Consider the following 15,651-nt stretch of genomic DNA (forward strand, 5'->3'; position numbering starts at 1 on the left):
GTTTAAGTAGAAGCCATTATTACGTATGAACCTAGCTGATGTCCATATTATTTTTGTTTCAATATGTCTGTTGCTTGCTTTGCATTTCTAATTGTATGTACGACTAAAAGATTTTACTAAATCTTTTAATGCAGATTTACCCTTTGCAGGTATCGAACGTCAGTCCTTCCGCATGGTAGGCAGATGTTATACCGCTGTGCTATGTTGTTATAGATACGACGGATAAAGAGTAATGCAGTGTCAGTCATATTTTTTCCGTCTGCTGTCCAGAATTCGCATCAAGGGCTTTATGGGGAAAGAACCTTCATTAATTAGACGAATTATATTAACGTCATGTTACCATTATGCAGCTAGACATAAAGAGGACTTAATTCTACATTTATTGATACCAATTTTTCTATAAAAATCTTAACTTAGAAATTCTAAGAAAATTTTCAAATTTCGGTGGTTTTCGGACATTCGCGTCACGTATGGGCGACTTTCTACTTTAATTTCTCCAGAATTCCAATACGGATTTCAATTTCGTTTTTTGTTTTAGAATTCTAGGCCTATTTGTTCTTGTGAAATTTAGTAAACGAAAGGGATTTTCAAAATATTAATTTTATGTTGTTAAGTTCAGGGCATTCGCGTTTTGTCCGGAAATTCGCATTTCGGGTTTACACACAAACGCCATAAGTCGGATCGCTGTCCGGCATTCGCTGTTTTACCCTATACGAGTTGGATTATTCAACGAAATTCTTATATAAAATGGCGACAAAGGTGCGGCCGGGTATGGCGGTTGGCTATGCGGCTGGCTCTATTAATATTTCTATTGTCTCAGAAATAACTTATTAGTTAGATTTTTATACTTACATTATTGTATTATATGTCTTGCGCAAAGTCAAAGTGTATAGTTGAGATGCGGTTTGATTTGAAACTCGGGTTGAAATCGTTGAAATGATTCCTTTTATACGATGGCGACTGATGGCTATACATACAATGTAATAAAACATCTAAATACATTTACCACAAACACGGGTGAGTGTGCGGTTCAAGTTTACCGCGCTCGCCGATAAAATTACAAAAATGGCGGTGGTGCGGGTAAAATTCAAATTTCGCTGTCGTCGATAATAACTGGAATTGCTCAGGAAATTAAAGTTGATATGATTTTTAAAATCAGTTTTCTTAATTTCTTTTGTATGCACACAAGGATGCAGTACAAGATATGCGAGGGGTTGGCAACTCCTCGAAAGGGTGTACGAGAAGCCAAATTTTGGCTTAGATTCAGAAGTTTTGGCTTAGATTTAAAGGTTTTGGCTCAAGATTCAAGGTGAAAAAATCGTTTTTTTGGCGATTTTTTACCCTTATTTGCCCTTTTTCGGCCATTTAAGCCAATTTTCTGGCTTAGATTCAAAACTAAGTGTACGAGATTTGAATCAGTTGCCAACCCATCGAAGATATGCGATTGTCCATCCTCCGGAAGCACCAGCTAATATTGGCTAGTTATTGGCTGCTGGATGCAGACTTTATGGCCATAGTCTTTATCTGTGCTGTTATACGCAGTGCATAGATTTGTGTCCGATTAGACCGCCATTTTAATAAGGAAAAAAAAATTCTGAATAATATGACGAATTAGTTATTGTTTAATATCAACTGTTGATTATCCCTGAGAGATTTTCAACTTGATTGAAAATCTAGAAGGCTTTTAGCGGCAGAAATGGGCGGGGAGGAAAACAGGGCCAAAAACTATTATTTAAACACAAGGGAATCAATGGCTCTCTGTGATTGGCTGAATACCAGTTTACAGATTGTGGAACAGGTGTGGCTCGCATGTATTGACGTGAGCCCATGGCGTTAACTTTATTCGATTCCTTAGACGTTTGTCCAACTAACGCGCAAAAGTTTATAACGATAAGACAAGTTGTTAATTAGTTACGAATTGTTGTACGTGCAAAAGGGGCGGGAAAAAACGTGTTTTAAAGCTGCGACTCATATTCCAAGTTTGTTTGTTGTTGCGTGAATTCCTTCCGATTCCCCATTAAATTCTTCAAATAATGTGCTAGATTTTATCTCAACATCTGATTTGGTTTATTTTACAAGAATATTTATATGTGTGAAATGGGAGGAGTTTCATTGACAGAGTGTGATACGGACTATTTCGTGATCTGGCAATGCAGGATATTACATCACAAAAAAGGAACAGGACAATTACGCCTGCTAGTTTCGCAGTACCTACGAATCATTTAGTCGATGTATAGATGATATTTCCCCGTGCCTATTGACCCCCGGATTTCGGGGGCCAATAGCCAAAATAGCTATTGGCCCCAGCCGCCAGGATCCGGGTAGAAGGCCGCGCCTCGCAGCAGTCTTTTGTTTCTGATGTCGCTGGCTGTCCAGCTATTTTAAATTAAGCAAAACTTCGCCTTTTTTTATTTATGACGTTTTCGTTGTTCGATGGAAGACGTAACAGGTCGGTATTCGTCGCCATTCCCAGAAAACGTTGCAGCCAAAGCGGATACCATTTTACAGAGCACAGACATGGCGTGTGAATTCCGTTATTGCTAATTCGAAAAAAGACATGCATCCACTTGGTCTGTGGTTGTGAAAAAATAATGTGCGGAGATGAATATAAGTTTATAGCTGATTAGCTCGCTGATTAGCTGTTGAGTATAACTTCGATATCGAATTAACAACAATTCAACGGATATCACACGCACATTCTATATATTTGATTGATTGTGATTGATTACAGGATGAAGGTCTTATCGTCTATTTTGTCGATTTTTCTCCTCATTTCGGCCGTTGCGATGACGACAGTGTCCACTGCTGGCGTGAGATGAGCAACGGACTGACTGTTAGCTGGGAAAACGATTGCAGATATCTTATTGAAGATTACGCCGATGTGGTACCCAGTAACGGTATTGAGCATTGCGGAGATGATTGCGTCAAAAATTCTGCATGCAATTACTTCGATCATGTGGAAGGAGTTTGTTACATGTATAACCATCCCAAAGGATTCCCTAATATGAACAAGGAACCAGGATGGACTTGTGGTTACATTTACCAGCGTATTAATCTGCCCCGATAAGCAACTGATCCGAGCTGATCTAAAATATAGAGCATGCAAATCCTCACAGCTTTTTGAAAACGACGAAAATCACGTTCGGAAAATATATGGACACAATAATATAATATATGCAATTGATTCCCTCACCAACAATAAAACAAGAAATTAGAATATTAATATAGTTGACAGTATCAAAACTATTCATTGGCAAATACATTTTGATTAAGAGTTCAACTGTCTTAAATATACTTTTTTCTTATTCATTTATGACGCGTAAAAGTGATTCCCCTATATCAAACAGCTGGTGCCAAAAGTTGATTATAAGAAATATCTCATTAGTCAATGAAGTTATTTCTGAGATAATTATATAAGGCCTATTAGAAACAGCAGCAGACAACCGCACCAGTTTGTCGCCGTCCTTCCGCGCGGTGCAGGATCGAGCGGACGGAATATAAGAAATGCATGGGGCCAACCTGCACCTATAGTAGGAGCAACTTACCCCAGACACGGGGCATCCATTTAAATTTTGAAATCAATCTGCGTATAAAAAAAATTCATTATAACCAAATTTGCTATTAAAATATACCGTTTTTCGATATCTTTAATATATTCATAAACTTGGTTTCATATGAATATAAGACTTGAAACCAAGTTTATTAAATGCTACGTCTGTTTTCTTTTGATTCCAAACGAACGAACTTCGAATAAAAAAAATGACAGTCCTTTTCCTTAATAACCAGAATAATTATAATTTTTATGCATTATATGGCATCACTGGTGTAGTGGCTAGCAAGTAAGATTGCCGATTCATAGGTCTAAAGTTCAAAAACATACATCGTGCAATTTTTCTTTTCTGTAACTTCAGGGAATTAAAATGTTAAAAAGTAAAATAATTAAACTATCATATTTCAGTAAATCTATAATACATTTTTAGGCACAACTAACGTTTTTTCAAAAACAGATATTAAAAAATGTCTTTCTGGCGGAAATCGGTTTTAGAGATTAAAAATATCGAAAAACATATTCTTTTTTAACAGTGATCGTGTTGAATTTGAATGACATATTTAACTGGCGTTTGCTGCGCCAATCAACCCAAAATTCATTTTGGAATTTTAATTTTTGAAAACAGGAAAGTTATAGCGCTTAACAACTTAACAACACTTTCAAAATTTGCTATGTGGCGAGCTATGTTGTTGTTCCTATTTGGGTTCTCCAAACGATTTTTAAAGTGTCCACAACAATCTAGATCTGTAAAAATGATTACAAAGTCAGAGCTGCTGAGCATTTGTTAGATGTGTATTATCAGATTTGGAAGGTTGAATATATCCATAATTATACAAATATTGCTCGGGTTAATTGAAACCAGAAGATTTTGATAGGACAGCCTTGGATTTTCTTATTTATTCCCTATTTTTTGATTAAATCTGCAGTTGTTTCGGATAATCTCGGTCGGATAACAGATTCGGTCCAGTTCGGTTGCATGAAAAACAAGTGATGAACTACTATTTCGGTTAGGGTGATTCTGCACCACACCTATCGGGTGCAACGCAGTGAACAGCAAAGAAAGGTCTGCAGCCACATCCTCCACCATCGCAACGCCAACGACAACAGTTGCCTTGGGATAAATCGCCATTTTCACAGCAGTTTTGAAAACGACGAAAATCACGCTCGGACAAAACTGGACACGACGATGTATTCTGTAATTGATTCCCTCAACAACAACTAAAAAAGGAATTGGAATAATATAGTTGACATGTTTGACATCATCAAAACTATTCATTGCTGGCCATGGCCAATACATTTTGATTAGAGTTCAGAAATCTTAAATGTTCTTTTCTTATTCATTGGTGACGTAAGCGTGCTGACTCCCCTATATATGGTGCCAAAAATGAACCTAAGAAATTTTTCTTATCAGAGTCAATTCCACTGGTAAAAAAGTTTCCCGATTTCTGGTAGCCATAGCCCCCAGAAACTGTTTTTACAGGATATGTGGTTATAGCCCCCTAAAATCGGGTAGCTTTTTCACAACTCTTTTTTGGGGGTTATAACAACCGATTTGTAGATCGCCTTTTAAATTTAAAAGTTGGCGAGATTAGGATTCGAACCTTAGTCCTCACGCGTCGTAGCTCGAGTTTCGAACCACTATACCAATCGCATTTATTATTCGCAAGTAATTCATTATAGACATGTCGGAACTTATTTTGTACTTAACGTTTTTGTATACGTTTTCAAAAAATTTTTTAGACGTTTTCCATGAAATCAGTTATTGGAAAATTTTAATAGATATTATAAGGGAAAGCTAGGGAAAGTTTTTTACGACAATTGATTTGTATTGCGAATTTGTTTCAGAATATGACTATGATTTCTGGGGGGAAATCATAGCCATAAGAAACCTATATATATATCATTTTAAAAAAAGATTTCGTTTGTTGACTGATGGATGTATATAGGACTCTCACTCGAATAAACCCGACTCTAAAATCGCAATTTGAATTTAATTTTGAAATCTGCTATAATTCGAGTTGAACGAAATATTTGGAAAGTCATCCAAAAGCATTCGAATTGAATTCAATCTTATTAATTAAACGCCAGCCCAGGCAGCACAATATACAGGTGGATGATTCTAGTTTTGTAAGTTAGACGGTTCAGTTTTTTTTTGTAAGGTTACAAGTTTTGTGGGGGGGGGGTAAGTGAGCAACTAGTAAGAGAAGATGGTTACAACCTTTTAAGTGATGATAAAACTATAAAACCGCAAATTTAGATATTCATAGACTCCACTTGTTGGCAGGTTACCCATTTTTTGGTACGTCAGACCCCCGAAAAAATGTAGCCGTTTTTCGCCGTTTTTTTAAGTGATAGGGATTTGGTGGGATATTAAGTTTCTGCCAAAGTTTTACTGTTTTAAGAGTGCAAGTGATGGAAAGAGGTGGATAATTTATACTTTTGGGGGGTTAAACCCGGTTAAACCGACAGAAAGGAAATGGATACCAATTTTAGGGGTTAGTTACCTCTTTTTTGCAAGGCGAACCCCCAGAAATCGGGAACCATTTTTAACAGTGTCAGTTATTTCTCAGATATAATAACAATCCGAACCAGCAGCATCAGCAAACAACGCCGCGCCGATTGTCGCCGTCCTTCCGGTGCACGAGCGCGCACGAGCGGACGAAATCAACAGGAAAATCGGACAAGACGGACGAGTTGAACACCTGCATCCGGTTAATATGTGGAGGACTTTGCATCAAAACCCGGAATTTTAGTATTCTTGAATATATTCAACCGTATATTCAACAAATAAACTGCAATCATTAATCAAAATCCTCAGAGTGGATGCTTAATTATCGTGAAATTATTGCTAGGGTTTTGGGTTGACAACAAATTTTGTAGTATAGCTACCAATAAACATTCTGTCAAATGCACAAACAATGGGATGAATGCGGTTAACGATTTCCGTGTGTTGATAATTTGATATATTTTAAAGACGACTGTGGTTATTTCAAATTGCTATATCGTTAAATAGGAACGGACAAGGCATTAAATTTGTATCAATTATCTTCGTTTCTTTTTGCGGGGAAAGGGCGTGGTTGACATTGGCCACATCCCTTTTATCGTCATCGTCGTTTAGTTATTTGAAAATTCGAATTCATAATGAAGTTTCATATTTATAATATAAGGACAGTGCGAAATTGGATCGCAGGGAACTGTCAGAATTACTTGTACAGATAAATAATCAAGTTTAAAAAAAGAACAGCGACGGCGACGGGGAGCAATAGAAAAAATGAGCGACAGAAGGAGCGCCGCTCGGCGCCGCTGATTGACGACATTCCAGCCGGACGCTGCTGGTTTGTTAAGGCGCTGATGGGAGCCGATCTGAAGCAAATCAAAGAAGAAGCGCCCATTTGCCGCGCCCATTTGACCAAAAATATCGGCGTCATAGTCGACGGGCTGCTGGGACAAAACGATTTCAATTATGGCCATCATGCAAGACTTTATAGGAGTAAGTAGAAGGCAGATGAGAAATTGGGTTAAATCAATTCATTCCTTGTTCATTTTGACGATTCATTTGGGGGCAGTGCCATGGTCGACGATTGCACAAGAAAATAAAATCCATAATGAGCATAGTTATGACTGGCCTTTGGATACGCGGAGAGTACCAACGACTGGACGACATGGCCATCGAGTCCCAAGTGAATGAGAAAAACGTCATGGAAGAGATGCGCAACATCATAAAAACTCAAACGCCCCGCCTGTCAAATGTTTGGCGGGCAAATATCTGTACGCCCTTCAAGTCGAGTGCAGTGCAGGAATCAGCAATTCGAAACGTTGGACGTACATCGAGAAAAGGCAAATTGTCAGCGCTGAAGGTTTCTGCTTGAGTGTTGGCGACAAGAGCGGTTACGTCATTTATAACTATTGCAAGAACGATCCTGAAAATCGATGGTATTAGCAAACAGATATCATTCAAAAAATAATTTTCCCTGATTTAACCATGATAACCAGCAACTTAATTTTTAAATGTAATTATTACACTTGTTTGAATAGATACTTTAAATACGCGCTTTAAATTGAACCTTCCTCAAACGAGAAACACATTAAACAACGTAATACAAGTTAATAATAAATGAAGAAGTACTTATCCGTGATTCACACTGCGAAGGCGAATGAAGACTTGCAGACAATTTGGCGAACTCCTTTAATGGGAATGTTGTGCTAAATCACAGACGTTGCAAAATGAATTTCGATTAATTCACATTCCAATCTTGAAACACTTCCGTCATAATACGTACGTTACATTCAATTTCACACGGTCACAGCTGTAATCACTGAAATCGAAAGAAACGACTTCTGGAACACGCCCGTCTTGAGTAGAAACTTGAAAGTGACTAAGTGAAAATTTTTAATGGACGGACTAAAATTCTTTGTCGTAACTATCTTACTCCCCCTTTCTTCGTTTCTTTTTTTTACGTTCAGGGAAATTACGCCTATTGTGTGACTATACTACGGTTTTACGTGTTGCAAGTTTTGGGTGTATTATTCCATTTCTTTATTTTAAAAAATCGAAAACTTTAGGAAGGGAGAACCAAAAATCATTATGGAAAAAAAAATGATGGCGGGTAATCCGTAAAACATACTACAACCTGCGATACAAATTACAAACCCGAAAAATTGAGTAGCAAATTCAAATTTAGCTGTTCTCATAGTAAAAAATTCACGTATCTAAAAAGAAGCTGGCATGTCTTGACTCATCGGGTTCATAAAGGTAAATCTTCCTCCAAATCTCTTTTTGAGAATCGCATAGGAAAAGATGAGGGTCGTGTTGACTTTTCCTTCGGTTGGGTTCTCGATTTTTCTCTCAACAACTCTCAACAATCCGTTGGAGTTGCGAGTTGCGTTCCCTCTTTTTCGTCCAGTTTTTCGTATAGCGCGTTCAGGTTCAAATAATCAGCGGTGACTGACGACTCCATTTGGCCGCAGATAATCTCCTCCAATTGACTTATCTGCTGCTGGTTCTAATTTTGTTAGTGTCTCGGGTTAACTTTTGACACCAGCATTTTTGAAATAGGGGAATATCTTTTACGACATTAATCCCTGAGGTATATTTATATACGAAGGTCCTTAACAATATAGGGTGTGGGGTATAGGGGGTAGGGTAGTAGTAGCTAGTAGTGAAATTTAGAGGGTTTAATGTCCATTTAGTTATCCTTTATACGTTTCTTCCCTGAATGACCAATCGTCACCAAATTTTGTACATAATTCTGTCAAAATTTGATACATGGCGTAACGGGGTTTTCATTTGTTTTTATTACTGTTTTAAAAATTTAATTTGCGTATTTGTTACCTAGCTAGTTGCCGAATCCTAGGCAGTGAATTCGCTTTTGTTTGCTTAACCTTCCAACTGTCAGTGCAGTGAGTGCTCAGCAGTGTAAACAAAAAGAAAAAAAGTTTGAATCTTCCCTAGCAAGACAAGTTTTCATGATATGATATTGATATTTTGATGATATTTGATTTGATTTTTATTGTTCTTGTTCGATTTCGTCTTTATTGTTCTTATTATTGCCTCTTTTTGTTTACTGTTTTTAATAAATGATGATGTTGATTTTAATAAATTTTTTGATCAAGTAAAATTTCTATTCCCCTTTTTTTAACAGTTAGTCATCAACCAAGAAGTTGAGGAACATTTTAAAAATGTTTGATCATACTCATTTTGAAGCTCTGGGTCATCTCTCTCTTCTTCCCTTGTCCTTTCCAGAGTCATCAAGATCTTTTGGCGGTCGTGAAGAGTTACCACCGATCTTCCACTTCCATTTACCTCCGAAAGTTTTACAAGTGTAATGTTTCAAAAGTTACAAATTAAAATTTCCTAAATGACTTGATCGAGATTCGAACCCCGAACCATACGAGTGGAAGCCCGGGTTGCTAACCGTTAGACCAACATTAACACATAGGCTAAGGGAAAGCGTGGTCCGTTTTGATGTGTACACACAATGTAACGAAAGACGAAGTGAAGCTATGGTAATATCGCTAGCGACGCTACCATCGGTATCGATTTCGGAACCGATCATAAAACACTTAGGTTATTTGCCTGAATTAAGATTTTTTCAGCGGTGGTTTAATCTAACTGCTATAAGACCACATCCATTTCTTTATAGTTTATATGTAACTAATAATTTTTCCAATTCCATGTTACTATAGTAATAAATGTTGTTGAAACTTAATCTAAACATGAAGTGCGACGTGGGGTCCTCCGCCACACCTAAGTCGCACCACTCATAATATTAACAGATTATTAGTCAATTAGTTATAAAGAATCAATTATGAAAGAGAATAAAGGGAAACAGAATTTTTTAAACGTTATAGTATGTATTATTCTACCATAACCTTTATTTTCTGTCTCTTTAACGTTGAAAAAAATTTCCGAAGGATATTACCGAAGGAATCTTGTTAATAAGAAAAAAGAATTTAAGATTTCTGAACTCTAATCAAAATGTATTAGATATGCCAATAGATATTTACATGATGCCGAACATGGGAATTTCACCTTATGGAGCTCATTGGGCGATAACTTATGCGTCGTGACACGAAGAGGAAAAAGGAGATAGTAGGCGTGTCTAGGTTTTTTCCATGTCATTCCGCAGGGTTTGCCCCGCTGTGTGCTGGATGGTGCCAGGATTTTCACCAAAATTTGCATAACCAGGTTATTATGTCCATTTACGGAAATAAAATTAAGATCCACATTTCGTTCATCCACCACTATCGGATGAATTCACTAGTTAACCGTTAAATATTAGCCTCATTAAGCAGCAACAAGAAGAAGAGAGAGGAGCACGATGACCGCGGATTTTTCCCGACGGTGCTTCGTGGCTTTTCCTTCGACTAATCCATTTGATGTATTTTATCATCTAGAAACACTTTATAAGAGGCCTTTGTTCTTCTTTGATTTTCTATGAAGCCAGACCGGCTCCCATCAGCCCATCTGTACAAGTAATTCATCATTAAACCGTTGTCGCCTACCTCCCATGGGAATCTGCAGATTTGATTGGACACTCTTGTCATCGACGAAATTTATTTTTGACTGAATTGCTTTCGTCAATTATTGCACATGATTTGATTTGATTACCAACAGCCGTCCTGACAGTTACAGCACCGGGCGTTGCACTATCCTTTACCGCAACACGGTGTCCTCCCCCCTTTATCCATTTTCGCACTATTCCCTCTAAACGTTCATGCAACCACAACAACAACAAGAAATTTGTTTAAAGTGGGTTATAAAAATCTATGAAAGTATGAACCTTTATTACTTCCGCCAATAATCAAACCCAATATTTTGGTTGGGGATTCCGGCAAACAACATGTAGCGTCAACTTCTTGGCTGAGAAAGGTCAAAGGTATTACGCTACTTATTAGCAACAGCGACTGAGGGAAAGACTGAATCGGAGTTTTTTTAAAATAATATACTGTCAAAATTCCAGAAAAAAAATTAAACATCAAATAATAAAAGAAGGACGCTGATAATTTACCTTTCGACAGCTGGCTTCGACGAAATATACCTATATTTTAACAAGCAATGCGCAATGCACATAGTAATCTATTAAATTGGCATTAAATAAAGATTTGCTGATGCTGTTGTCTCTGCCTTTTCTATTATAAATCCAAACACTATTATACATCGGTCCTCTATAGACTAGATGGAAAAAGCTTTCTATATTATTATCACGAAATGCAAATGAGAGACCAATAAGGGTTGACCCACTGTGAGATTTATAGATAATCCGTTTTGAGGCATTTCCGGAAAAAAATCCAGTTGCTGCTGAGCGCAGATTCCCTGCAGAAGTTTATTATTGAATTTTCTCTTCTAATAGCTAACTTTCAAAATTGGACGATAATTTTGGATGAAGTGCCATCAGAATTTATTATTGAATCTGTGTTCAAATATGCCAGGTCTTTCGTGCTGCTGCTCTCTCTCTCTCCTTGATTGATGTTGCGTATTGTGGCCAATATTAACTTTATTACCATTAACTATAGTGAATTAATCCGGTTTATGGAAATGTGAAAACATGGACCTCAATTTAGTTTCTAATACAAATATTATGGACACAACCTGGTCATGCGAATTTTGCGAAAAACCCGGCCCCACTGCGGAGAAAGCCCTGCTGGAATAACCTGGAAAAAACCTAGAAATGGACGCGATACAATCTCCTTATATTCCTCCTCTTTTTTCTGGATGTATAGACGCATAAATTGTATCAATGCACGAGCACATATCACTGATTCAATAAAAAAAAACGTAGGCTATTGCACCTGATATCTATATGACCTTCTGAATTTAATTAATCGCTCGTTATCGTGTTGAATTTGGATTACATATTCAACTGGCGTTTGCTGCGCCAATCAACCCAAATTCATTTTGGAATTTTAATTTTTGAAGACAGGAAAGTTATAACTAGCGCTTTACAACTTAACAACACTTGAAAAAAATTGCCATGTGTTGAGCTATATGTTTTTTTGTACACGGCAAATGCTCTTTGCTATGATAAATAGGTAGGGTTATTCTTTTTTGGGGAGGCATCATCGCCGATATTGCGGACTTTTTCGGAATTTGCACATAATGTTTGGGTACTCCAAACGATTTTAAAGTGTCCACAAAAATTTAGAGATCTATGTAAAAAAAGATTACAAAGTCAGAGCTGCTGAGCATTTGTATGATGTGTATTATCAGAGTTGGAAGGTTGAATATATATTCAAGCGGATTATTTGAATACATCCACAATTATACAAATATTGCTCGGGTTAATTGAAACCAGAAGATTTAGATAGGAAAGACTTGGATTTTCTTATTTTTTTCCCCGTTATTCAAATTCTGTAATTGTTTCGGATAATCTTGGTCGGATAACAAATTCGGTCCAGTTCGGTTGCATGTAAAACAAGTGATGAACTACTATTTCGGTTAGGGTTATTATGCACCACAGCTGTCTGGTGCACCGCAGTTAAGAGAAAAGAAAGGTCTGCAACCACAGCCTCCGCCATCGCAACGCCAACGACAACAGTTGCCTTGGGATGAATCGCACTGTCCATTCACGAGCCCACCGAACTCGTTGACAATTGCCAGCAGCACCAAAGACACCATCAAAATCATCAGAAGCTAAAAAGGTGCATATGCAGCAATATAAAACAAATAAACAAACATTGCGATAGAATAACTTTGGATTTGAGATAAATTGTTATTACCGATTTGGCCATTTTTTACTGTAAGGAAGGCTAGACGAGTTCAACTGTTCAATAAGTTGTGATAATATTGGCTGATTTTCGAGCCCTTTTTATACTAGATCCTAAACGACCTCCCCACTGGCTCTACAGCAGCATGGCTCCTTCTCCTCCTACTAAGCTAGTATAAAACACGTGCCGTAACTGTGCCAAGCAGCGCTGCAAACGGGTGCGCAAAAACTTGGGCTTTCAGCAGTGTCTTTTGCTGGGTTCTTCCTGTTGCCAAATCCGGGATTTCCCCGCAAAAACTAGTACTCCTGCTGGTATGCCTTGCGGCGAAGAAAGGTCTTTGATCTTCTAATATATAGTTGTGTTTCTCCTTAAGAGATTCATGGCAAAAACTGGTTGAAACTGGTAATGAATAAAAGCTATTGGCTGTAACCATGGACACAAATACAATCTGGTCATGCCAATTTTGTGAAAAACCCGGCCCCACTGCGGAGAAAACACTTCTGGAATAACCTGGAAAAAACCTACAAATGGACGCGATACAGTCTCCTTATTCCTTTTCTCTTATATCTGCATATAGACGCATAAATTATATCAGCCCATAGCTCCAGAACGTGAAATTCACGTGCGCGGAAACGAAAAGAAACTCGTCGTCACTCAATCTCCTTTGCACCGTGTAAAAATGGAATCATTTTCATCCGAATGTTCAAACAAGAAACATCTCAACATCCACTTTTAATTTTTTTCCAATCATTTTATCCTGCCTTATTGTCTGCAATAACATAAAATGTAAGTAATCAGACAATAAAGCTCTAACGATGCCATACAAGTTTTGTTTATTGCAGTTTATTTATATTGAACGATTTTATTGATTATGAGAAGGTCTCGTCTTTTTTTTTTTGTCAAACAAAAAACCCAGCGTCACCAGCAAGCAGCGGGTAAAACCCTTCGGAATGACCTGGGAAAAACCTAGCCGCGACTACTACCTCTTTGGGTCACGACGCATACGTTATCAGCCAATTAGCTCCAGAACGTGAAATTCCCGTGCCCGGAAACGAAAAGAAACTATCGTCCATCAGTCGATGACGACCGTGTCCACTGTTGACTGGAAGGTGGGCGACAACGGATTGAGTCGCTGGGACAACAATTGTTATCATCTTATTAACGATTACGATTATATGATATACACTACTGATGTTGAGCATTGCTCAGAATTTTGCATCGCTAATTCTGCATGCATTTACTTCTCTTATGGAGAAGACAATGGATTATCTGATTGAGATGGAAAATGTTACATGTATTACCATCCCAACGGAATCCCTAATGTCTACTCCCAGCGGGCACTAGAATGGATTTGCGGTTACATTATCGATCGTATCGTAAATGTAACCAATACGCCGATAAGCAGCTGATCCCAGCTGATCTATTTATAGCGCATCATGCAAAACGTCAGCTTTGTAAATGCCAAAAATCACGTTCGGAAAATAAATGGACAAAATAATGTAATATGCAAATGATTCCCTTAACAACAACCGACAACAACAAAAAAAGAAAAGAAATTGGAATAATTTATATCCGTCGGAAAATACATTTTGATTAGAGTTCTGCCATCTTAAATATTTTTTTCTTATTCATTGATGACGTAAAAGTGATTCCTCTACATCAAACAGCTGGTGTCAAAAGTTGGTCATACCAGAGTCAATTAAGTTATTTCTGAGACAGTAATAAAATTAGAACCAGCAGCAGACAACCGGCCGCACCGGTTGTCGCCACGCAGTTCGTTTATTTACCGCGGGATTAATGCAGTACCTTTTAATATAATACAGCATATAAATAATTAAAGTGATTTGCAGTTATATAATATAGGGTACTATTCTATAAATAATAACGCGATTTGATTGTGATTACAAGATGAAGGTCTCATCGTCTGTTTTTGTCGATTTTTCTCCTCATTTCGGCCGTTACGTGGATTATACTTTGTCCAGCACTTGGATGGAAGGTGACGACGGTTTAAGTCGCTGGAACATGAATTGCCGCCGTTATGTTGGCGATTTTTTTGAAAGCAGGATCGATATACTTTACTCCTCCTTTCTTTCTTTCTTTGTTGTTTGTTTTACGTTCCGGGGGAAAGGTACGTTTATTGTGTGACCATTCTACGGTTTACGTGTTGCAAGTTTTGGGGCGTATTTTTCCATTTATTTAAAAAATCGAAAATGTTAGGAAGGGACAACCAAAAATCATCGCGGAGAAAAAGAATGGCGAGTCATCCGTAAACAATACTTCAACCTGCCATAAAAACCCAACAAATACGGGTTCACTAGCAAATTCAAATTTACATACAGATCTCGTAGTAAAAATTCACGGATCCAAAAGCAAAGGGCTACACACTCGACAATGATGGGGACAACCAATGACTAGTGAATAATGAAAAATGTACGTCATACCTGTTGCTGATTGCTGGTGATTCATCAATTCCTGGTGCACACTGTCGCACACTGTGCGCTTGGCAAATTTTTTTAGTGAATTAAAGAGAAAAACATGGTAATACAAATCATTTAGATAAATGGAAATCGAGAATTCCATTAATCAACAAAATTGCCAAATCAATAACATGTCTTAACTCATCATGTTTATAAAGGTAAATCTTCCTCGAAATCTCTTTTTGGGAATCGCATAGGAAAAGATGAGGATCATGATGACTTTTCCTTCGACTGAACTCTGCTATTTTTCTCTCAACAACTTCGCCAGTCCAAAATGATCCTTTTGGGTTGCGTTCTCTCTTTCTTCGTTCATTTTTTCGTATAGCGCGTTCATGTTCAAAAAGTCAGCGGTGACTGACGACTTCATTTGGCCGCAGATGATTTCATCCAATTGTAAAGGTCGACACAACGGAATCA

At 37.6% G+C, this 15,651-nt stretch overlaps 1 long non-coding RNA gene across 1 annotated transcript; it reads right to left on the bottom strand.

Annotated features, from left to right (window-relative positions):
* Positions 1–12,229: 12,229 nt before the first annotated feature.
* On the bottom strand, positions 12,230–12,832 carry LOC124190400. Its single transcript, XR_006872957.1, has 2 exons — positions 12,770–12,832; positions 12,230–12,683 (listed from the first exon to the last, which is right to left on the bottom strand). It is a non-coding gene; the product is annotated as an uncharacterized LOC124190400 (long non-coding RNA).
* Positions 12,833–15,651: the final 2,819 nt, after the last annotated feature.

The sequence above is a fragment of the Daphnia pulex genome, chromosome 3, assembly GCF_021134715.1.
Source record: "Daphnia pulex isolate KAP4 chromosome 3, ASM2113471v1".
In the NCBI taxonomy this organism is placed as follows: Eukaryota; Metazoa; Arthropoda; class Branchiopoda; order Diplostraca; family Daphniidae; genus Daphnia; species Daphnia pulex.